General features: G+C 39.9%; 1 protein-coding gene across 7 annotated transcripts in view; it reads right to left on the bottom strand.

The window, feature by feature from the left end:
- ZNF133 (zinc finger protein 133) overlaps window positions 1–16,051 on the bottom strand; it is a 28,974-nt gene extending 12,923 nt beyond the window's left edge. For 3 of the 7 annotated variants that reach the window (XM_073008593.1, XM_073008576.1, XM_073008584.1), the window contains exon 1: window positions 14,510–14,641. The gene's annotated coding sequence lies outside the window, so the exon portion shown is untranslated. Of the gene's footprint in view, window positions 1–14,509; window positions 14,642–15,973 lie in introns of those variants that run through there. The other 4 variants (XM_007961038.3, XM_037993986.2, XM_073008604.1 and 1 more) reach the window with 3 other exon arrangements.
- Window positions 16,052–24,852: the final 8,801 nt, after the last annotated feature.

The following is a 24,852-nucleotide window of genomic DNA, read 5'->3' as shown; positions in this document are numbered from 1 at the left end:
GTTCTTTTGGGCATACACTCAAAAGTGGAATTACTGGATCAAATAGCAATTCTATAGGAACCACCATACTGTTTTCCACAGCAGCTGCACCATTTTGCATTCCCACCAGCAATGCACAAGGGTTCTATTTTCTCCACATCCTTGTCAACACTTACTGCCTTCTAGTTTTGGGTTTTTTTTTTTTTTTTTTTTTTTTTTTTAAAGCCACACAAATGAGTATAAGGTGGTATCTCATTGTGGTCTTCATTTGTATTTTCTTAATGTGAGTGATAGTGAACATCTTTTCAGGTGCTTATTAGCCACATGTATATCTTTGCAGAAATGATTATTCAAATCCTTTGTCCATTTTTAAGCTAGAGTGTTCTATTATTGTTGTTAAGCTGTAGGAGTTTATATATTCTAAATATTTTTTTTTTTTTTTTTTTTTTTTGAGACAGAGTCTCGCTCTGTCGCCTGGGTTGGAGTGCAGTGGCCGGATCTCAGCTCACTGCAAGCTCCGCCTCCCAGGTTTACGCCATTCTCCTGCCTCAGCCTCCCGAGTAGCTGGGACTACAGGCGCCCGCCACCTCGCCCAGCTAGTTTTTTGTATTTTTTTAGTAGAGATGGGGTTTCACCATGTTGCCAGGATGGTCTCGATCTCCTGACCTCGTGATCCGCCCGTCTTGGCCTCCCAAAGTGCTGGGATTACAGGCTTGAGCCACCGCGCCCGGCCTAGGAGTTTATATATTCTAAATATTAATCCCTTATCAGATATGTGACTTGCAAATATATTCCCTTCCTTTGATGAATGAAAGTTTTAAATTTTGATGAAGTCCAAGCTTGCTATTCTTTTCTTTTATTGCCTATGTTTTGGTGTCATTTTCAAGAAATCATCATCAAATCCAATATTATAAAGATGTGCGCCTATGTTTTCAACTACAAATTGTATAGTTTTCACATTTATGTTTAGGTCTTCAATCCATTCTCAGTTAATTTGCATATATGGTGTTAGGTAAGGGTTCAACTTCATTCTTCAGCATATAAATATACAATTTGCCCAACAGTGTTTGTAGAGTATAGTCTTTTTCATATTGAATGGTCTTGGCACTCTTGTCAAAAATCATTTGACCATATATGCAAGGGTTTATTTCTGGGCTCTCTATTCTGTTCTATTAGTCTATAAGTCTGTTTTTATGGCAGTACCACAGTTTGGGTTACTGTTGCTTTGTAGTAAATTCTTAAATCAGGAACTGTAAATTCTCCAACTTGGTTCTTTTTCATGATTGTTTTAGGTATTCAGTGTCCGCTGAGATTCCGTATCAAGTTTAAGATGAATTTTTCTACTTCTTAAAAAAAAAATAGTTATTTTTATAGGGATTACATTGACTCTGTATATTGGCTTGACTAGTATTATTATTTTAACATTTTAACAGCTGGGCACAGTGGCTCACACCTGTAACCCCAGCACTTTGGGAGGCCGAGGCAGGTGGATCACCTGAGGTCAGGAGTTCAAGACCAGCCTGGCCAACGTGGTGAAACTCCGTTTCTACTAAAAATACAAAAATTTGCCAGGTGTGGTGGCAGTGCCTATAATCCCAGCTACTCGGAAGGCTGAGGCAGGATAATCGCTTGAACCTGGGGGATGGAGGTTGCAGTGAGCCAAGATCGTGCCACTGTACTCCAGCCTGGGAAAAAGATCAAACTCTATCTCAAAAAAAAAAAAAAAAAGTTTTCCAGTCAACAAACATGTGATGCCTTTCCATTTATTTACATCTTCTTTCTTACAGCAGTATTTTGTAGTTTTCAGTTCATGTCTTTCATCTCCTTGGTTAATTCCTAAGCATTTTATTCTTTTTGATGCTATTTTAAATGAAACTGTTTTCCTCATTTTCTGTTAGAATTGTTCACTGTTAGTGAATAGATATGCAACTGATTTCTCTGTGTTGACTTCATATATTAGTTCTAATAGGTTTGTGTGTGTTTAATCTTCAGGGTCTTCCACATTTAAGATCATACCACCTGAAACTGAGATAACTTCACTTTTTCCCATTCAGATGGCATTTGTTTCTTTTTCTTGCTTATTTTCTCTGGCTAACACTTCCAATACTCTGTTGGCTATAAGTGGCAAAAGTGGGCATTGCTGCCTTATTGCTGATGTTGGAGACTTCAGTCTTTCACCATGGAGTATATTAGCTGTGAGATTTTCACATATGGCCTTATTATATAGTGGTTTCCTTTTATTTCTAGTTATTTTCTATAAAAGGGTGCTAAATTCTGTCAAATACTCTTCTGCATTGAGATGACCATGTGGTTTTTTTTTGTTTGTTTCATCTGTTAATGTGATATTTTATATGCATTGATTTTTTGGGGGGGGACAGAGTTTTTGCTCTTGTTGCCCAGGCTGGAGTGCAGTGGCATGATGTCAGTTCACTGAAACCTCTGCTTCCTGGGTTCAAGCAATTCTCCTGCCTCAGCCTCCTGAGTAGCTGGGATTACAAGCACGTGCCACCATTCCTGGCTAATTTTTTGGTATTTTTAGTAGGGATGTGGTTTCACCATGTTGGCCAGGCTGGTCTTGAACTCCTGACCTCAGGTGATCCACCCACCTCAGTCCCCCAAAGTGCTGGGATTACAGGCGTGAGCCACCGTGCCCAGCCATATACCCATTGATTTCTGTATGTTGAATAATCCTGCATTTCAGGACTAAATTCCACTTGGTCATGGTGTATAATTCTTTTCAAATGCTGTTGAATTCAGTTTGCTAGTATTTTGTTGAATTTTTTTGCAACAATGTTCATAAACGATGTAATTTTCTTGTAGTGTCTTTGTCTGGTTTTGGCATCAGAGTAATGCTGGCCTCACAGAATGAGTCAGGCAGTGTTCCCTCCTCTTCAGTAATTTTGGAGAAGTTTGAGAAGAACTAGTGTTAGTTCTCTAAACGTTTGGCAGAATTCACCAGCAAAATCATCAGGTCCAGGAGGCCCTGATTCTTTGTCAGGATGGTTTTGATTACTGATTCAATCTCCTCACTAATTATACACTTATTCAAAATTTCGATTTCCTCATGGTTCAGTCTTGATAGACATTGCATTCTAATAATTTGTCCACTTCATTCAGGTCATCGATTTGTTAGCACACAATTCATAGTACTCTTGTACAATCGTTTTTACTTCTCTAGAAACAATAGTAATGTCCTCACTTTCATTTCTGATTCTAGTAATTTGAGTTTTCTTATTTTCTTAGTCAATAAAGCTAAAGGTTTGTCAATTTATTTAATCTTTTTGAAGAACCAACTTTAAGTTTTGTTGCTTTCTGCTATTATCCTTCTATTCTCTATTTTATTTGACTCTGCTCCAGTGTTTATTATTTCCTTCCTTCTGCTAGCTTTAGGTTTAGTTTGTTCTTCTTTTTCTAGTTCCCTAAGTTGTAAAATTAGGTTGTTCTTTGGAGATTTTGCTTTCTAATGTATTTCAGCTAAAAATTTCCCTCCTAGCACTTTACTTCATCTCATAAGTTTTCCTATGTTGTGTTTTTGTTTTCACTTGACTCTAAGTAAGGTCTAATTTCTCTTATAGTTTCTTCCTCTACCTACTGGTGTAAGAGTATGTTCTTTAATTTTCACATGTTTGTGAATTTTTAAATTTTCTTTCAGTTATTCATTTCAAGCTCCACTTTGTTGTGGTAGAAGACACTTTTTATGATATCAGTCTTAATTTGTGGCCTAACGTGTAGTCTATCCTGCAAAATGCCCCATGTGTACTTGAGAAGAATGTGTATTCTATTTTTGTTGGGTACAATGTTTGGAATATGTCTATTATATCTATTTGATTTACGCCTTGTTCAAATCTTCTATTTCTTTACTTTTTGTCTTTCTTATTGTTCTATCCATTATTTAGAGTGGGGTACTGAAATCTCCAATTATTATTATAAAACTCTACTTCTCCCTATAATGCTGTCCATTTTTCTTTATATATTTTATGGGTCTGTTATGAGGTGTATGTGTATAATTTTTATATCTTCTTGCTGTATTAAATCTTTTGTATTAATGTCTTCCTTATCTCTTGTAACCTTTTTCAATTTAAAGTCTATTTTTTCTGGTATTAATGTAGCCACTCCTACTCTCTTTGGTTACTATTTGCATGAAACATCTTTTTCCATTCTTTTACTTTGAAACTATTTGTGCCTTTGGATATAAAGTGAGTCTCTTGTAGACAGCGTAGAGTTAGATCTTTTTTTTTAAATCTGCTATGCCAAATTGTTTTAGATTTTAAAGCATTTACACATAAAATAATTACTGATAAGGAGGGACTGATTTCTGCTATTTTGCTTTTTGTTTTCTACATATCCTACAATCTTTTATTCTTCATTTCCTGTATTACTGTCCTTTTTTTTTCTTTGTTGATTTTTTTAATGCAACTTTTAAAATCCCATCTCATTTACATTTCTCTACATCCTACAGCTATTTTCTTTGTGGTAACCAAGGGGATTACATTTAACGCCCTAAACTTTAAAAACTCAAATTTGAACTCATCAGCTTAACTTCAATAGCATATAAAAATTGTGTTCCTATACAGCTCCATCTCCAACTCATTACTGACGTCACAAAATTACATCTTTATGCACTGTGTGGTCAAAAACATAGATCATTTTTTTTTAAATGCAGTAGTCTCCTAAGTCTCATATAGAGAACAAAAAGTGAAGTTACAAAGCACAGTTACAGTAATACAAGTTTATATTACTACCTGTGTATTAATTTTTAATGGAGAACTTAATTTTTTCATATGGCTTCATGTAACTGTCTAATGTCCTTTTATTTCAACCTGAAAGACTCTTGTTAATATTTCTTGTAGGGTAGGTCTAGTGGTTGTAATCTCCACCAACTTATCTGAGAATGTCTTAATTTCTGCCTCAGTAATGAAGGGCAGTTTTGCCAGATATAGAATTCTTGGTTGGCAGGCTTTTTTGTTTGTTTTCTTTTAGCACTTTGAATATATCAACCCACTGCCTTCTGGCCCGAGAGGTTTTTCATAAGAAATTTGCTAATAATCTTATTGAGGATCCCTTGTATGTAGCATTGCTTTTCTCTTGCTGCTTTCAAAAATCCCTCTGTCACCTGTGGCTTTTGGTGCTTTGATTACATTGTTTCTCAGTATGAGTCTTTTTTAGGTTTTCCCACTTGTAGTTCATTGAGCTGCTTGGATGTTTATATTCAAGTCTTTCATCAGACTTGGGAAGTTCTCAGCCATTATTTCTTCAAGCAATCTCTCTGTCCCCTTTTCCTCTTCTCCTTCTGGGAATCCCATAAGGCATAGTTGATCCACTTGATAGTATCCCATAGTTCCCTCAGGCTCTGTTCACTTTTCTTTAATCTTTTTGTCTGTGTCCCTTAGGACTTGATAATTGTCCTATCTCCTGGTTTGCTGATTCTTCTGTCTGCTCAAATCCATTTCTGAATCAGTCTAATGAACTTTTATTTTTAGTTGTACTTTTTAGCTCCAAAATTTATTTTTGGTTTATTTTTATGTTTTCTGTCTGTTTATTGATATTTCCAGTTTATTCTTACATTGTTTTCTTGACTTTCTCCACATCTTCCTTTAACTCTTTAAGATGGCTGTTTTAAAGTCTTTGTTTAGTAAGTCCACTATCTGGCCTTTGTCAGGGATGTTTTCAGTTTATTAATTTTTTTCCCCTTTGAATGGGTCATATTTTCTTCATTCTTTGTATGCCTTATGATTTTTGTCAAAAACTAGACATTTAAATCTTATAAAGCAGCAACTCTGTAAGTCAGAGTCTCCCTTCTGTTTGTATTTTCGTTTTTTTTTTTTTTAATATTGATGTAGGGTGTCCCTATGCTAGGAATTAGTCTGAAGTGTAAGCTTAAGGTCTTCTCAGGTCTTTTCTGAGCCCATGCCTTTCCATGGGTATACCTTCTACATTCCCCCATATGCAGTTGCTTTTCAATATACTAGTCCTCAAATATTTGGCTCTCAAAGGGGAAAAAGAGAACTTAAGTGTGGGAAAATAGACTCTGGCTACTTAAATTCCCTAAAAGCCACTTTAGCCAGTGGGGGTTGCAACTGGCTGAAGTAGCTTTCAGGGGGTTTAAGTGGACCACCTCTGTGATCAGAAACAGCAATTAACAATTAGAACACACATCCTCAATATTTGGAGTAAAGGGTCCTTATTGTCCACCATGTCTCCCACAAGCCATGTAGAAGCTGATCCAGGAATACAGGATGGCTACCTGCCATAGGGCTGGCAAGGTGGATGATAGGTAGCTGCTACTATACTAAGAGCTAAAATTAGCTGTGACTTACCCTCTATGATTCCTTCCATCTGGGAACTGGAGGCCTTCAACTAGACTCCAAAGTTCCAAAATAGGTACACCTGACAGATTCTGCCAGTATAATCATATGTACTTTCCATTCCATTACTGTGATGTTACTCTCAGGCAGTAGAACTTTTGAAGCTGAACAAAGAAATGCAGACTCTATCTCAAACTGTAGAATTGTGTGTTGTTCAGTTAACTACTAGGTGAATAACTGTGTCATGGGTTGTGCAGAAAGTGATGCTGAGGCAGGGAAGCCAGTAAGAGGAATTGGAGCTGAACTCTACTAGGCACCAATAAGGCAGTCAGGGTAAGAGAAGGGAATGTGTCCGTCCTGTTACAGCCAGTAATGGAGACAGGAAACACTCACCATTCCCCTGGCTCTCCGGGACCCTGTGGCCTTTTTTCCTTGTCTCCCTAAAGAAGGATGATATCTCAGAAGGTAGATCTGGGTAAGGAAAACAGAAATGAGAGGGTGTCAGGTGGAAATGCTGTCCCCATGAGTGAAGCAGGGCCTGCTCTTTAACCCCACAACTGGGGGAGCAGTGGCATAATGGGGAACATATAAAGCAAGGAAAAGATACTGCTTGGAAACAGCAAAGGAAAAGAAAAACAAGCAAGAGAGAGTAATCCAGGGTCTTGCAAAACAAAAGAGAAAAACAAAACAACAACAACAAAACCCCAAAGGATGCACCACCTCTCCATCCCCTGCAATCCAGTAAAGAAACTATACTTTGCTACACTGACAGAAGCATTTTCCTGAACTAGGGAAATCTCAAGAACACTAGAATCTGACAGTTCTGTTTACAGAAACGCAGACATGCAAACAGTTGCAGTCTATTTTAAAAAATGAAAATAAGAATCCAAACAATTCAGCTAACGAAAATTCCACCAAAAAAAAAAAAAAAAAATGAGACAGAAAAAAATTAACAAAACCGTAACATTAAACTAAATTAAATATCTTCAAACAAACATTTTGGGATATGAGATATCATCATGAATTAAAAATTCAAAAACTAAGAATAGAAATGGACAAAAAAAGTAAAGAAACAAAAAGATTTCAACAAACTTTTGAAATAAACCAAAGAAAAAGACAATATTATATGAGAAATGAAGACGAACTTATAAGACACTCAAGGAGGAATAGATTGAAATGAAAACATAATGAGCACTTAGTAATAGCCAGAAAACAAGAGAATGAAGTGAAATAAGAAGTAAAAAGGATCAGAAAGAAAGAAGCTGGATAGGAAACCAGACAAAGAAGGTAATATTCATTTAATTTGTTCCTAGATACCAAAACAATGGAAATATTTAAAAGTATAATGTAAGAAAACATTTTAAAAATAGATTACCTGAATCTAAATATGAAAGGGCCTATGGGATATGAGGGAAAGGTTGACTCATAACCACCAACTCAAAGACACTAGAAAAACTATTAAGACTTTAAAGAACAACAACAGGAATCCAAAGTGACTCTAAGCAAAAAATATGAGTTTTACCAGAATTTTTGAAATTATCATTCAACCACTGCTCACTGCTAGTGGGAATGTAAAATATGGTATACCCACAAACCAGTATGGTGGTTTCTCAAAACATTTAAAATACAATTATTATATGATTCATCCAATTCCACTTCTGGCTATATACACAAAATAACTGAAGGCAAGGACTCAAACAGATACTTGTATGCTCATGTTTATACCAACATTGCTCACAATAGCCAAATGGTGTAAGCAACTCAAGTGTCCACCAATGGATGAATGAATAACAAAGTGATACGTACATACAATGGAATATTATTCAGACTTAAAATGCAAGGAAATTGACACATGCTACAACATGAACCTAGAAGACATTGTGCTAAGTGAAATAAGCCAGAAGTAAAAGGATAGTAAGATTTCATTTATACGAGGTAACCAGAACAGTCAAATTGTGGTTCAGGAGAGGTGGTTGGGGAAAGGGAGAAAGGGGAGTTATTGTTTAACGGGTATGGAGTTTCAGTTTGGGAATATGAAAATATTTCTGGAGATAGATAGTGGTGATGGTTATACAACAATATGAATGTACTTCATGACATTGACTTGAACACGTTAAAATGGTAAATTTTATGTTATGTATATTTACCACCAAAAAAAAGGTCTGGCCAAAAATCATCATTCAAAGCAAGACATACCGGGAAACTTAGCAAAAAGACGATGATGAGCATTTAATATACATAATTGTAAACTTAGCATGAAAAGGGGAGGAGAGGAAGAAAACATATGCTAATGGCATAGGGCAGTGTCCTGATAAGGTAGAAATGCCACTCAAATAGAAGACACAGGGGAAGAAGAAAGCAGAAAAAGGTTGCTGATCATATCATAGGCAATAGGTGGGAATTAAAGGGAATGCACAAAATGAAATTATAGAATTGCTTAAAAATAATGTAATAAAAAACACTACATATATACAGGATTTATTTAAAACAGTGAGGTAAGGGAAGCTATAGCCTTAAATACTTTTACAAATAGAAAGGAAAGAAAAGAATCTAGCCTGGGCAACATGGTGAGACCTCATCTCTACAAAAAATTCAAAAAAATAAGCAGACATGGTGCATACACACACCCCTATGGTCCCAGCTACTCAGGAGACCTAGGAGGGAGGATCACTTGAACCTGGGAGGTTGAGGCTGCATCAAGCCTGATAGCATCACTGCACTCCAGTCTAGGTGACAAAGTGGGACCCTACCTCAAAAAAAAAAAAAAAAAAAAAAAAAAAAAAAGAATAAATTACATTCTAAGCTCAAAAAGCTAATAAAATAAAGTAACCCAAAAGAAAGCACAAATAACAAAGATGAAAGCATACATTAATGAACAGAAAGCAGTAGATCTAATGAGCCAAGTCCTACTTTGTCAAAAAGAGTAGACAAACACTAGCTAACTGAAAGGGAGAAAGCATAAATATTCAAAATAAGAAGTAACATGGCTGTGAGGGCGATCTGGCTGCGACATCTGTCACCACATTGATCACCAGGGTCGATCCAGCAGATCTGGCTAGCTAGGTGTGTGTCCCTTTCCTCCCTCACTGCTCCATGTGCATCCCTCCAGAAGCTGCACACTTGGTCAAGGACAACAACCATCCCTCATAGAGGAGGACCAGTCTTTGGTCAAGGGTATATGAATAGCTGTGCTCGCCTGTTAGAACCTCCCAACAAGATCTCAAAATAAGAAACAACTAAGGGAAAGTCACCAAAAAACATCTTCTTAAAAGTCATGTAAGACTACTTTGCAGACCTCTATATAAATAAATGTGTAAACCTATATGAAGTGAATAACTCCCAAAATTAACTCCAGATGGTCACAAGGAAATTCTATCAAACCTTCAAACCAGGTAGTCCTTATACTCCATACTGTCCCAAAGCACTGAAAACTAAAGGGAAAAGTCCTCATTCATTTTATAAAGCAAGGATACCATGAGGACCTTAACTTGATGACAGTTCAAAAACAGAAAAATTACAGACTAATTATCACTTACAAATATTGAAGCAAAATTCTAATTAAAATATTAGCAAAAAGACTCCAACATCGCAATAACAAAATATTTCACCATGGCAAAGAAAAATTTACCCAGGATTGCAAGACTGGTTTAATTTTAGGGGATCTATTGTTATAATACACCATAATAACAGATGTAAGGAGAAGTCACGATTGCCTCTCTACATGGTAAGATACTCTTTACCAAAACTCAACATCTCTTCTTCAAAAAACAAAACAAAAACTCAAGAATATAGAGTTGATGGATTTTTAAAACTTTTTATTTTGCATTAATTTTAGACTTACAAGGAAGTTGCACAAATATCAATTCCCATGCCCTCCACCCAGTTTTCTCTAGTGTTAACATCTTAGAAAACCATAGTACAATCATGAAAAGCAGGAAATTAACATTGATGCAATACTATAAACTACAGACCTTAATAATATTTTGCCAGTTTTTCCACGAATGTACTTGTTCTGGTCCAGGATCCAACTGAGGTTTTCACATTGCCTTTAGTTGTCATGGATCTTTAACCTCCTCCAATCTGTGACAGATCCTCTGTCTTTTCTCGTCTTCCACGAACTTGGCGCTTTTGAAGAGTATCCCTCAGTTTTGGTTTGTCCGATGTTTTTTCATGATTAGAACGAGGTTTTCATTTCTGGTTAGAATACCTCAGATGTGATGCTGTGTCCCCTTCAGCATATCAATGAGTTCATGATATTGTTATGTCCTTTTACTGGCGATGTTAACCTTGATCTTGATCACTTGGTTAAGGAGGTGTCTTCTGAGCTTCTCCACTGTAAAGTCACTACATTTCTCTTTATAATTAATAAATATCTTGAGAAAGATTCTTTGAGATTATACAAATATCCTATTTCTCTTCAAACTTTCAGCCACTAATTTTAGCATATATCTGTGGAACCTATCTGCAATAGTTATTACTGTGCTATTTACCAAATGACAATGTTCTTTTTCCCCCTTTCATTCTAAATCCATTAATTAGAATTCTTCTGTCAGAGCTATTCTGTCTCCCCATTTGTTTGTATTCATTTATTTATTTATATCAATATGGATTTATATCTTATCCTATGGGTTATAATACAATATTATCACTGCTTATGTTGCTGTTATAATTATTCCAGCTTTAAACACTGGGAGCTCTTTCACGTTGGCCTTGTTCCTGCTTTAACCAATACATTTGACACAAGTGACACTGTGCCAGTTACAGGCTTAAGTCCTCAGAAGGCCAGACAGCTTTCACTCTTGGGACCTCTAACATATCATGTAACAAGTTCAGCCCTGCTGGAAGCTCTTACATTACCTGGAGAGAGTGAGGCCTGCTGTCCCAGCTGACCCCAGCCTTCCAGCTGACCCCAGCCTTCCAGTCAACCCATGAAAATACGTGATGAAACCCATGAAAATATGTCAAATATGTGAAGGAACCATCTTGCATGTTCCAACCCAAATGAGTCCCCAAATGACTGCAGCCATAGCAAGATGCATCACTCACATCTCAGCTGATCACATCCGCTTTGGGTAAACCCAAAGAACTGTGAGAGATTAAAACATAGTTGCTCTCCTAAGCCACTCAGTTTTAGAGTGGTTTGTTGTGTAGCAGTCAATAACCAGAACCCTTCTCTCTTTCAGCTTACCTAATAACAGAAGCACCTTCCTGTCATCCATGGCGCTTACTCAGTCCCATGACTACTTCCTACCTTCCATATCAAACCAATTATCAAGGCTAACTGATTCCACCTCTGGCAACTCTCTCAATTCCTCCCCACCCCTTCACCAGCTGGAGCACTAGGACAATGGCAAAAACCTCCTAACAGTCTCTGTAGACCATTTCCCAACATCCTAGTCTGCCTCATCCAATACTCCCAGAATTAGCTTTATATATACAGGTTGGATTATTCCTTCATTTGGCAAGTATTTATTAAGCTCCTACTGTGTGATAGGCACTTTTTAAATCCTGGGGACATAGAAGTGAACAAGGCAAAAACACCTCACTGACATGAAAGTCTAGAGGAGGAAGATGGGCCAATTACATGAATAAATAAAATACACGATGTATCAGAAAGTGATGAATGACATGAAGAGAAATAAAGCAGGGAAGGGGAAAGGATAGTCACAGAAGTGGGGTGAGATTTTAGAATTTTATATAGGGTGATTTGGGAAGGCATCTCTGAGATGACTGGGTAAAAATCTCAAGGATGTGAAGAGCCAAGGGAATAACTTTGAAAAGAACATCTAGGGCAAGAGAACAGCCAGTGCAAAGGCCCTGATGCAAGGAAGAGTCAGGCTGGCATGGTCAAGGGATGGACAGTTCACTGTGGCTGGTGTGGCGTGACTGAAATAGTGTGGTGCAGATGAAGTCTAAGAGTAAATGTGGGGAGATCAGACCTAGCTTTGTAGGATACTGGTTTTGCCTTTGATTAGGATGAGAAGCCATTGGAAGGTTTTGAACAAACACATGACACGATTCGATTTTCATTTAAAATATCCTCCTAGTTGCTCCACTGATTAATGTACCTTAGCAGGACACAGGCAGAAACAGAGATCACTCAAGGGCTGTGATCATCCAGATGAGACGGTGGCCTGGACCATGATGGAAGCAGCAGGGCATGGAAACAGTCAGAGTCCAGATTTCCATAGTGTGGATGAGGGTGTAAGAGCAAGAAAGAATCAAGGATGACTCCTTGATGACTCCAAGCAATCTGAAGGAAGAAGCTGAAATGCCTCTGCTCCAAGATAAACTCTTGAAAGAATGGTCTATATACCACTGGGGTGGAACATGTTCAGGGAAGGTGATCAGAGTTTCTTGTTGCACACATTAGGTTTGGGATGCCCGTAAGATATCCAGGTGGGGTGGCGCACACCTGTAGTCCCAGATACTCAGGAGGCTGAGGCATGAGAACCACTTGAAGCCAGGCAGCAGAGGTTGCAGTGAGCCGAGATTGCACCACTGCACTCCAGCCGGGGCGACAGAGTGAGACTCCTGTCTCACCAAAAAAAAAAAAAAAAAAAAAAAAATTCCAAGTGGAAATGTGGAGACGGTAGGGGACCAGGATATGGAGTTGCAGGCAGAGCTCTAGGCTGAGCCTCAAACAGATGGCATTTAAAGCTTTGAGAATGAATGGGAGAACCAAGGAGAGAGTATAGCTGAAGAAGACAGGAGGTCTAAGAACTGAAGCAGGGCCTTTTCCACCGTGGAAATTTGGGAGAGAAGGAAGAGCCAGCAAACGAGACAGAAGAGAAGAAGCCTATGAGTTAGGAGGAAAACCAGGAAGACCTAGTGCCAAGAGCAACTGTGTGAAAGGTTATATTAAGAAGGAGGATGTCAACAACTACATCAAATGTTGCTGAGAACTGATTGTGAACTGACTGTGGCCTGATTGTGACAGTGAGAACACTGGTAACCCAGACAACAATATTTTTTGATGTCACTTGAAAAAGCCTTACTAGAATATTCAAAAGATAACAGAAGGATAGCAATGGAGACAACAAACAGAGATAATTCTTTCAAGGAGTTCAGCTCTAAATGGGACGAAAGACAAGGCAAGAAGGTGAAGAAGAGACAGGAAGCTAGGGCAGTGCAGAAATGGAGACAAAGGGAAAGAAAAGGAATCGAGAAGAATGCACAGGTGGATGGGAGGATACAACTTTTTTTATTTTGTTTTGAGATGGAGTCTCGCTCTGTTGCCCAGGCAACAGATTCTCCTGCCTCAGCCTCTTTAATAGCTGGGATTACTGGTGTGTGCCACCACGCCTGGCTAATTTTTGTATTTTTCGTAGAGATGGAGTTTCACCATGTTGGCCAGGCTGGTCTCGAACTCCTGACCTCAGGTGAACTGCCTGCCCTGGCCTCCCAAAGTGCTGGGATTACAGGTGTGAGCCACCGTGCCCGGCCAGGAGGACACAACTCCCAATGGGAAGTAAGTTTGGAAATGAGGATGCAAGGAAAACTCAGAGGTATAGCTTAGCTTATATCAAGTTATAAAGCTGTCAGTACAGATCAGCAAGATCAGAAGAAGTAGAAGGAGAAATGAGGCAGAGACAGGGAAAACTGGGATGCTGTTTCCAGATACTTTTCCCTCTCCTGCCTCTGACTAGGGCTGTTCTGACTGGTGGAAAAAAAGATTTTTTTTAACAATGGGGGAAAACTTAATATGAGCTAGATATTAAATGATATTAATAAGTTATTAATTTTGTTGGGTATAACAAAATATAACTGTAACAATGTAACTGTATAACAATGAAATTGTGGTTATGTTAAAAAAGAAAGAAGTCCTTATGTGTTAGAGACGCCTCCTGAAGTATTCCCAGGTGAAATGATATAACTGGGATTTGCTGCCAACACTCTAGCAGGGAAAAGAGTAAGTGAGAGTAATGGAAGACAGAAGAACAGAATGTTGACAACTTCACAGCATCTGACAAGCCCTGGGAATGAGCAGTCTGAACAAATACTGAAAGAAGGAATGTAGGGGAAGAATATAGGTGTAATGAATGAGAGCATCAGCTCTGAAAAATATTCCCTGTGAAAATGATCACTGTTAAAACAAGCCTAGTTTCCTGAAGGAACCACCTGGGGCCCTGATCCCTGGATGGGATACTCTAGAACACAGATGTCAAAGCTAGGCAAAGGAAACCCACTCATAGTTCGAAATGCAAAAGGTAAGTGGCACCCACCTGAAGCTGGGCTGTCAAGAGCTCAGGAGTACCCCCTTTCCCCAGCAGGCAGTCCTCTCTGGGCAGACAGGAGCCACAGGGAGGCAGAACAAGAACAAAAAACGATCAAGAAAATCAAGGGAAATCCTCAAACTCCAGTAGGGCAGCGCCTCCTCTTCCTTAGCGGCATCAGGAGTGAACCTGCCACAGAAGAAAAGGAGAAAAGAATTGTGGGCAGCTTCCTGGGAACACAGCTGGGATACAGGCTGAAAGCACAACCTGCCCTAACATGCTGTTGATGCTGAGCATGAGGTGACCTCTGTGCCTGTTATTAAAGAAAGGTAATATTCACTGAGTGCTTAGTATAAACCAGAGACTGTTACAGCCACTGTAGGAGTTTCACCTCATTCTATCAACAACCCAATGAGATAGATGCTATTATCCTCTTTAGGTTAAATCGAGAAAATTAAGATACAGTGAAGTCAGCCTCTTGCCCAAGGTGACACAGCTATAAAGTGACAGAGCCCAGAGGAAATGTGGCTGTGGAGACCCTGCTCTTACACTGTAAGGGCGGTGACGGTGAACTCTGTGGGTTGCAAGGATTCTCTGTGTCCGGTCTGAGATGAATCAAGATTGGTCATAAGGTGTTAAGTGTTGAATCTGCGTGATGGAGATCTGGTCTATAGAGTTCTATCTACTTCTGGCTGTTCGAAACTTCTCCGCAATAAAAACTTAAATGGAATGTAAAATCCCAAAGCCTGACCACACCAGGGGCCTGGGAATCCGTAATTCTTGCGATCAGTGACGGTCCCTGGGACCTTGGGAAAAAACCTGTCCTGTGGGTCCCAGCCAGACTTCCTCCTCCAAGGCCTGAATCCGGGGGCGACCAACCCAAGTGAAACCCTAAGATCGCGGCAAAATGGCCACCCCAGATCCAGTCTAACCCTGGCTTGTTTGGTCAAGTCAGACCGCTCCTCATTCCACTCCAGCAAAGCCGAAGAACAGTGGGGCCCCAAGAGACTAGCCCTCAACCGACCAAAACCTGGGGGACACATGGCCCCAGGGATGGTCCCCGCTCCGCCACCTGGGAAATACCAGCTCCCTTAAAAGCCTATTTATTCAACTCCCCCAAAACCGGGGACTTATGGCATGAGCGAGCGACCCCCTTTCCCGATTTCAGCCAAAGCCGAACCTGTCCCCACCCACAAGAACCCTAGGAGAGATAGCCCGATCCCCCACCCATCACCATCCAGTTTCACGGATGGGCTTCATCCAACTCCCCCGGAGATGCGCGCCCACACCCCCAAAGTAAGACATCTGGGAGAGGACGGCCTGCGCCACGCCAGCGCGTTCCCACCACAATCACCACCCCCGCGCCACCCCCACGGTCCCCAAATTCAGCCCATAGTCCAGCCTTTCGGGACATTCCTTTCCGCGCAGAAAAGGGTACGGCTGAGGCAAGGGTCCCGCGGGAGCCTCACTCACCAGCGCCACCAAAGAACAAGGGGTCGCTCCAGCCACCAGCTGGGGAGCTCCTCCAGCGGGGCGCCGGGACTACACTACCCCGAATCCTCGGCACCACGCCCGGACCACACCTCCCAGGATGCTCGGCGCCACCAGGCGGGCCCTGACGGCCGGCAGCTCCCATTGGCCTCTGACGGATCCGTTTCTGAGTAACACGCTCCGGTCACTGGAGAATGGCCGCTGTGGCACCTGAATTCTCCCTCTTTTTTCTTAACCACGTGCATAAAACACGTAGAAGCTCCCGAGAAAAGTGCCTGGCCCTACCGTGACCCTCCCTCTGAGTGCCTCTGTCTGGAAAACTACACTTCCCAGTGACCCCTGGAGCGACTTCCACACCCGGTACCGGCCCCACCCCTTGGCGCGCGGAAATGAGGTTTCGGGGCGCATCTGTTTGGCTTCTGGGGTTGGCCGCGGTGTACAGCTGGGTGACCGAGCTTCTTCAGGTGCTGGTTCGTGTTGCAGCACTCTCTGGTCTCCCTGGCTCCAGCCGCCTGCTTGGAAAGTCACGCCCCATATTCCTAAGTACCGGGCGAGCGTCATCTCGTATACAGTTCAGCTCTATTTAAAGCCTTGGAAAGGCCGAGCAGTCTTCCCGAAGTCTCACATCCCGTTCGAGGTAGACCCGATTCTGAGCCCACGCCCTCAACCCGTATACACCTTTTCCGGTGCCCTGAGACCTTTTTCTTCTTTTTGAAATCTGCGAAGTTATGGGCAAACTCTCATCTTCTGGGAAACAGAAGCCTCATTCTTAGGCCAGAGCTTGGCCTGCCGTCCGCTTAAATCTCTAGGCCTTTGTCCGGGATCCTGGTTGAGAACAGGACTGCGCTGGTGCCATCTGGGACGCCCCATCTGGAGAGCTCGAGGGGAAGGCCCACTTCACTCTTGAGAGGGCTTTTCCACGCGTGCACCCTCTCACTGCTCTTCACCTTCCTCAGATAGGCTTTCTGAAACTTTGTCATTCTCTGGGAAGACCAAGGAAATGACCAAGGTCTGAAGGGCCAGGGAGATGAGAATTGCCTAAAATTCTTTTTTAGCTCTCAGAGGGTGAATCCATTGGCTTCTCGTACCCCGAGGCTACATGATTTATTGTGAATGCAGTTCAGTCCTGGCTCCGGAGACATGTCCAGTGTTAATTGGATTCATCCCTCAACATCATTCTCTGCTTCACTCATGAGTCAGTCATCACCAAGAAATTAGTTGTTAATACACATAAAGGTTCAGAACAACAATGCAGGGACGCCCGTGGTCAAGTGTTCACTTGTGCTGGCTGTACAATAAAGACACAAATGGCTGACATCTCTTAAGCCTGGAAATGAAGACTTACAGGATGTGCTGCCTGAGGAATTAGGCAAGATGACAAGTTGGAAGAACACAGACGAGTAAGGAAGAGTGTAGGAAGTGTGGACAGAATCTCAGGATCTGAGCCACTGGGCAGACTGTCATGACCACAGTGAGATTTTCAGTAGCACATGGTCTTGCATCCAGCTGATTTGCGTATAGACAAGGATGCTCTCTGGACGTCCACCTCTGTCATACAGATACTTGGTGTGTCCAGCTTCCTGTTTCATCCTTGAAAGACCTCAGCATTTAATAATTAGGAGTTTCTGTCTAGAAATCTGGATTGCCTGCTTTCTAAAACAGTCCTTGCTGCCATGTCCTCTTTTTCTCCTGGCACTTCCCACCCACTCCATGCCATACCTCATCTGGAATACCCTTAGCTCCTCTGAATCCATCCTGTCCTTCAAGACCAAATACCCAGCTCTGTTTCATGAAACCTTCCCTGATCACTATCCTATAGTGACTTCTTGAGACTTGAGACTCTGCTAACCCTGGCTGTACTTGGGAGCTTTTCAAAATACAGTGCCTGAACACCACCCCAATAAATGAGTTTGCAGTGGAGCCTGGGCATCCATTATTCATAACAGAGCTGCTTTCTTCTTAAGAAGGGAATATATTGTGTAATAATGTAGAAGAGAGATCTTGTTTTGGAAAATCAGAAGTTTAGTTATTGGTTAGTTGTCACTATTTCTGAACCATATACCTCAGTAGATCATTTAACCCAGTGCTCTCAAAAACATGCATACTTGTCACTTGGGATCTTGTAAGCAGCAAATTCTGAATCAGCATGCCTGATGGAGCCCAAGCATCAACATTTCTAATAAGCTTTCAGATGATGCTGGTACTGCTTGTCCTCAGACCAGACTGGGTAACAGGGCTTTAACCCAATCAGAGGCTCAGATCCTTAAATTGAATATAAGCAGCTAGATTCAAGAATCTCCAAATTCCTAAATCTCAGAAAGATAATGATTCTATACTTATGTTTTGTTTTAATATGTTGTCAGTTAAATTTAAAGCACCTCAAGGTTAGGAATTGTGTTTTCATTTGTAAACCCCATAGTAGCCAGACTAGGATCTCAACAAATGATGCTGATTGAATAGTAAACAGGGTTAATGGTCCTGGAATCCAAACTCCAGAGTTACAGTCAAAAGCAGGATCTAGATATTTTACTTATCTTCCCCAAGCAGCCCTTTTGCTCCCTTGTTTTCAACATGGGCACATGTGTCAACAGAGTGAGCAGAGCTGTGTTTGGCATAATGGGTTTTCATGGTATTCAAGGTTTTGGCTGTGGATTTCATCTAAGAGGTATGAAGGTTGTGGAGTCCTACTCAAGGACCTGTACTGGGAGATGGTGCTGGAAAACTATAGCAATCTGGTCTCACTAGGTGATAATGGCTTCTCTTACAGTTTAAAATCTGACCCACTGAGCAGCTTAAATCCCTCATGCAGAAAAGGCAGTGCATGGAGCAGCTGCCAGATATAGCTGACTTTAGCCTTTAGAACTTGAAAACAAAGACAGGTTATTCATGTTTCCCCAGGGACGGTCACGTTTGTTTGTTTTGATATAGTTGAGAATGGGTAGATAGGGGTGTGTGTGTGTTGCTCTTGAGAATTTGCTTTGTCTTTGGTTCTCAGCAGTTTGACATTGATGTGTCTAAATCATTTATTGTTGTTAGGTATTAATCCAGTTTGAGGTTTACTGAGATTCTCTAATCTGTTAACCAATGTTTTTCATTAAATTTAGGAACTTTAGCTGTCATATCTTTAAATAATTCTCAGTTTCTTCTCATTTTGGATAATTCTCAATTTTAAAATTTAATTCTTTCTCAATTTCTTCTTTTGAGTCTCCACTTACACATATGTTAGACCATTTGATATTGTTCCTGAAACTCTATCCAATCTTCAGTATGTTTTTCTGTTTGACAGATTAGTTTCTATTGACCTGTCTTCAGGTTCACTGAACTTTCCTTTTGCCATCTTCAATCTTTTAAGCCCATCTAGCAAATTTTAAATTTTTATTTATTACATTTTTAGTTCTAGAATTCCCACTTGTTTCTTTTTAAAATAATTTCCACTGAGATTTCCACCCCCATTTGTTTCTTTGTGATGCATGTATTTTTCTTTAGTATGTTTATACTAGCTTCTGTAAAGTCTATGTGCTGAAACCTCTGGACCATCTCAGGATCTATTTCTGTGACTGCATTTTTTTCTTAACAGTGGTCACACTTCCTGTTTTTCTGCATGTCTAGTAATTTTAAAGTTTTTTATGCTGGACATTTTTTGTGGCATGATTCTAAATTCTCTTATGTTCATCTGAAAGTGCTTTTTTTACCTGTAGGCAGTTTAATTACTGGATGAATGTTTTGAACTTGTACAGGCTTCATTTTATTCTTTGTTAGGCTAGATCTTTGAAAGGTCAAAGTGTTTACCAGGCCCCTCTAACTCACAGGACTCAAACTCCAAGTTCTTTGACCCATGCAGATATTTTTAACGTCCTTATTTTAGTTCCAATTACAGTGTATCTAGAGAAGATCTTACTATAAGATGTGGTCCTTATTTTATGGCATGGCCTCTCTAGTTTCTCAGCTGAATGATTGAGGTGTTAATGAGGTTTGTTTATTCTGATTGGGCTGGAATGCCTACACTCACCAGCCCTGCTAAACTTCTAGTATTTCCATTCTTCTCTCAAGCAGCTGTTTTCTGGTAATCATTGCATATTTGCCCTGCATAAGCAAAGCTCAACTTCAGCTGAGGCGGGCTTTCCCCACTTTGCACAGCTGCCTCCTTTCTGAGACCTACCCTACCAATGTCATCTGCTTCACCATCCCCAAAGTCTTTTTTGCCTCCTCATCTCGGTAAGACCAGTATGCCTTGCCCCCACCATCCTGTATCATGGTCAGGAAATTGTCCCCAAGCAGTTAGCCAGGGCAAATGTAGAACTCATTTTCTGAATTTCCCATCTCTCAGGGATCACAATTTTGTGCAACCTGTAGTCCAGGGCCTGAAAATAGTTGCTTTGTACTTTCTCCAGTGTTATGGTTATTTATAATGGGAATGATCATCTGATATGAGTTATTCCATCATGGCCAACAGAACAAGTTAATTTGGTAACTACTGTAAGTCACAAAATTTATATTTATTTTTCTGACTATCCTAGATCTTGGACAAATCCTAATGAAGGCAGCTAATTTGTTATAATCAATAAGACCACAGTTACATAAGGAAATTTAACTGATTGTTGGGGTTTGTAGCCCTTTCTCTGAAATACTAGTGAGGTACCTTTTATTAGAATATCTGACAAAAAAATCAGCTGCAAGTTTAATAAGGTTCATCAATTTATGTTTCTGCTTAACTCACAGAAATATACCTCAAAGGTTAATGATATTCAGTAACCAGTTTTGAAGTAAAATAAAATTAGTTTAAAGGATTAAAAAATTTTAAGGTATGTGATTTGTATTACTATTCTTGGAAATACAACATGAATATTTCAACTATAAGGTCTTTTACCTTTTCTGTAAAGACATGTTGTTCTGATGATTATGGGACATAATTAATTATACTCTTTATATTCAGTTAGTTAATTGGTGTCCTTGTGCTGGTTGAATAATTACACTTTTAAATTGTAACCGCAGGCATATTTTGTGACATCAGCTCCCTGCCATCTGAGAAATACACTTAAAGAATGTACCAAATTTACTCTGGTTGTACCCTTCCTTGCTTGAGGTATTCATGTCAAGGTATGATTACCACACAATGTCAGTCTTGGAAAGAAGGAGTCTGCCCCTGAGAAATGGTTTTATGTCAATATTTGATTTAGTGTATCTACACTCCCTAGTGAGATCTCAAATGGCTTAATTCTTTCTCATCAATGTGCCTGTTGAAATGCAGACTTCTCAGGAGTAGCTGGAGATATTGATTTTAATTGTTTTGTGTGCGAGTTTCTCCCTTGGTTCTGAGTGCCTGAATTTAGTAGGATGCACTTGTAACACTGATGTACAATGTACAGTGTAACACTGATGCAGTACTTTTAATAACCTACCATTGGTATTCTAATTTGACACTTGAAGCCTGTCCATTACAATGGCAATTACTGCATATGTAATCTGCGTCTGCTATACAAACTCGGCAGAACAGCTTTACATTATTTGCTGCAAAGATGTTATACAAAGGCATTGCCTTGGGATATTTTATGGTTTAAGGAATCTCTGCAAATGTTAGTTATACTATTTTTGTCTTTGTTCCTAATCGTTGCTGCTGTCAAGTATGTTGTTAACAGGGTATTAATACTTCAGCGAAGCTACCAGCTCATCAATTCTAACCACAGATGATTCTGTATCAAAAAGAAATTGAAGTGACTCTGATAGAAACAAATCCTGTGAGAATGATACAAAAAACAACATGGAGGTATAGAACTGGAAACCTGATAACGTGGCTAATATTTGTGTGGTCATCCAAGTGGCTAATATTTGTGTCTTCATCCAATTGTTTTAGGGAAAGAAAAGAGCAAAAGAAGAGACAGTAAAGGAAAAGATTCCATTTACAGCAGCACCTGCTTAGAAAATAATAAAACAATGCCATCTCCCTTCACCTATATGTGTTAAGAACTCTAAACTTTGCATGACCCTAGTAGGGCAAAACGACTTGGCTCTAACTCAATATTTTTTCCTGACCTCTGAAAAATAGAACCTTTTAAACCAATTATGTAACAGTACTGTGGATTCACTCTGACCTATCCGGAGTGCTAGCTTTTAATCCATAATGAACACAGCCACGATGAAACTCCACCTCCCAACATTTAAAAACACTGAAATTTCTCCCTCAGTGAACAACTTGTGAAACTTTTTCAGTGATGCCTGTAGTAACTCAACCTTTTCACTTCTTTTCTTAAGTAGTCTTCTTGGTAGTTTTTGTTTTACATTAGAAACAAAACAAGAATACTATATATGAAAACCAAAATTCTGATCATAGCAAATCCATTGTATTTAATGACTTTATCATTGAAAGAAAACATTTGAAAGGTAAGGAAACAACGTCTTCAACCCAAGCTTGAAAAAATATAGCAAAAAGAAACACAAAGGCATAAATAAATACGCTGGAAAACAGTGAAACTGTGATAATACTTGTGAAGTGAGTTGGGGCTCAGTACCTGTGAGCCAGGATTCATGATTGCTGCTTCCTTATTCTCCTCCAATGCACGTTCCATCTCACCTTGTCCCTGGCAGCTTCTCACGAGCTCTATTGCATTTTTTTTTTTTTTAAAGACAGAGTTTTGCTGTTATTGCCCAGGCTGGAGTGCAATGGTGCGATCTTGGCTCACTGCAACCTCTGCCACCCAGGTTCAAGCGATTCTCCTGCCTCCGCCTCCCGAGTAACTGGGATTACAGGCACCTACCACCACAGCCTGGCTAATTTTTTTGTATTTTTAGTAGAGACAGGGTTTCACCATGTTGGCCAGGCTGGTCTCAAACTCCTGACCTCAGGTGATCGACCCACCTCAGCTTCCCAAAGTGCTGGGATTACAGGTGTGAGCCACTACACCCAGCTGCTCTATTGCACTTTTTTAAACTGATAGCGTGATTTACCTGTTTAAAGAAACATGCCTTTGTGTAGGTTATTTTTATATTGAGGTATATTTTTATTTTTATATATTGAAATGGTTATTTTTTAATTTAGAAGGAAATACTTTTTTTGTAAATGCCTGATCTTTTCTTTGAAAATAATTTCAAACAGAAAGTTGTAGGTGCAGTAAATGTAACACTGATGCAGTACTTTTAATAACTTACCATCGGTATTCTAATTTGACAATTGATAATGTGTTTTATAACTTTTTTTTTTTTTTTTTTTTTTTTTTGCTTTCTAGTATGGGATCCAGTCTAGGATTAGGTTTAGTTGCCATGATTCTAGTATCCTTTAACCTGGAATATTTTTCTTAGGGTTTTTTTTTTTTTTTCTTTTCTGTCTTTTAAGAACAGGATCCTCCTTTTTGGTAGCTGAATGTTTTATTCAGGGGTTGTGTGAGGGGTATCACATTTGGTAGTGCCTGATTTCTGCCTTGTACTGTTACCAGTTTTTTGTTGTCTCTGAGACTGTCTCTGACAATTTAAGACCGTGCATCCGTTAATGATTCTTGTCTAGACTTGTTTTTACCCTAATAGTTACAAAGCTGTAATTTCCAATGCCAACACTCCCTCCACATTTTCCAGTCAGCACTAGGCATTCAGGTAGGATGCTATTTTATGAAAGGAAATACAGTATTCAGGTAGCAGTGAGAGAAGGACAGGCAAATCACTGATCCCAGTGTCACCAGAGCTATTCACAGGTGCAGAGAGCTGTGAGAGCTTGGAGAAGGGAATATGGGGTACAGAGTGGCAGGAGGCAAGGTCGGGGCTACATAAGCTTCCTCGCCTGCCTGGCCAAGGTGTCTTGACTCGATCCTTCATGTGGCTGAGCTTATAAAATCATAACAACACAAAACCTGCCAGCTGAGAAAAGAAACCTTATCAGTTTTTAAAATTTTAAATATGATAATTTCCGCCCCCCTCCCCTCCGCCATCCATGGGGGATATATCCAAGACTGATTGCCTGAAACCTTGGATAGTACCAAATCCCATATACTGTACATATGTTTTTTGCTATACAAAAAAAAAAAAACTGAAGATACAGTTTAATTTATAAATTAGGCACAGTAAGAGATTCATAACTAATAATAAAATAGAACAACTATAACAATATACTGTAACAAAACTTACGTGGATGTGGTCTCTCAAAATATCTTATTGTACTATGCTCACATGTTTTCAGACTGTGGTTGTCCCTGGGTAACTGAAACCTCAGAAAGTGGAACTGTGAATAAGGAGGACTACAGTACTGCATCCACGTGTCCATATGTTTAGTATTTTTAGAATGGATTGTCCCTTAATAAGTTAATGTTTTTACCATATTCATAATTGAGCAAGTCTGAGCATCTCGTTAATATTTTTTAATGACAATAAAACCAGTAGCAGTGAGGGCAGATCCTAAAGAATGAAGAGATTAAGGGCAATAAAGAAGATGAAGAGAGTCAGGGACGACTGTAGCTCTGGTCAAGACGAAAGAAATTTATTATCAGTGGCAATAGGGAACCATTAGAAAACCGTCTAATGTAGACCAGAGCTTCTCAAAGTTCAATATTCTGGGGATCTTGTTATGATGCAGATTCTGATTCAGGGGCCCTGAGCTTTCCAGTAAGGAGGATGCTCCTGCCCCAGGACCATGTTTGGAGATGTTGGTCCCCAGGATGTACATTGCAAGTGACGGGTCAGGTGTGGATAAAGCAAACCAAGGCAGCAGCTGAAGGAGGTTTGTGCTAGAAATGCACATCAAGATACCGCAGCCTTGATGAAATGAAATAGCCATCATCTAGTGATTCCTTTGGGAATTTGTCCCCTAATAGTTCTGTGAGGGCCCAAGGGTCCAGGTCTGCCTCAGTCTTAGGCACAGGCTACTATTTTTGAAGTTCTTT

This window comes from Chlorocebus sabaeus, chromosome 2 (assembly GCF_047675955.1).
Source record: "Chlorocebus sabaeus isolate Y175 chromosome 2, mChlSab1.0.hap1, whole genome shotgun sequence".
Taxonomy (NCBI): Eukaryota; Metazoa; Chordata; class Mammalia; order Primates; family Cercopithecidae; genus Chlorocebus; species Chlorocebus sabaeus.
Note: the sequence above shows the minus strand (reverse complement) of the source record. Positions and strands in the feature narration are given on the sequence as shown.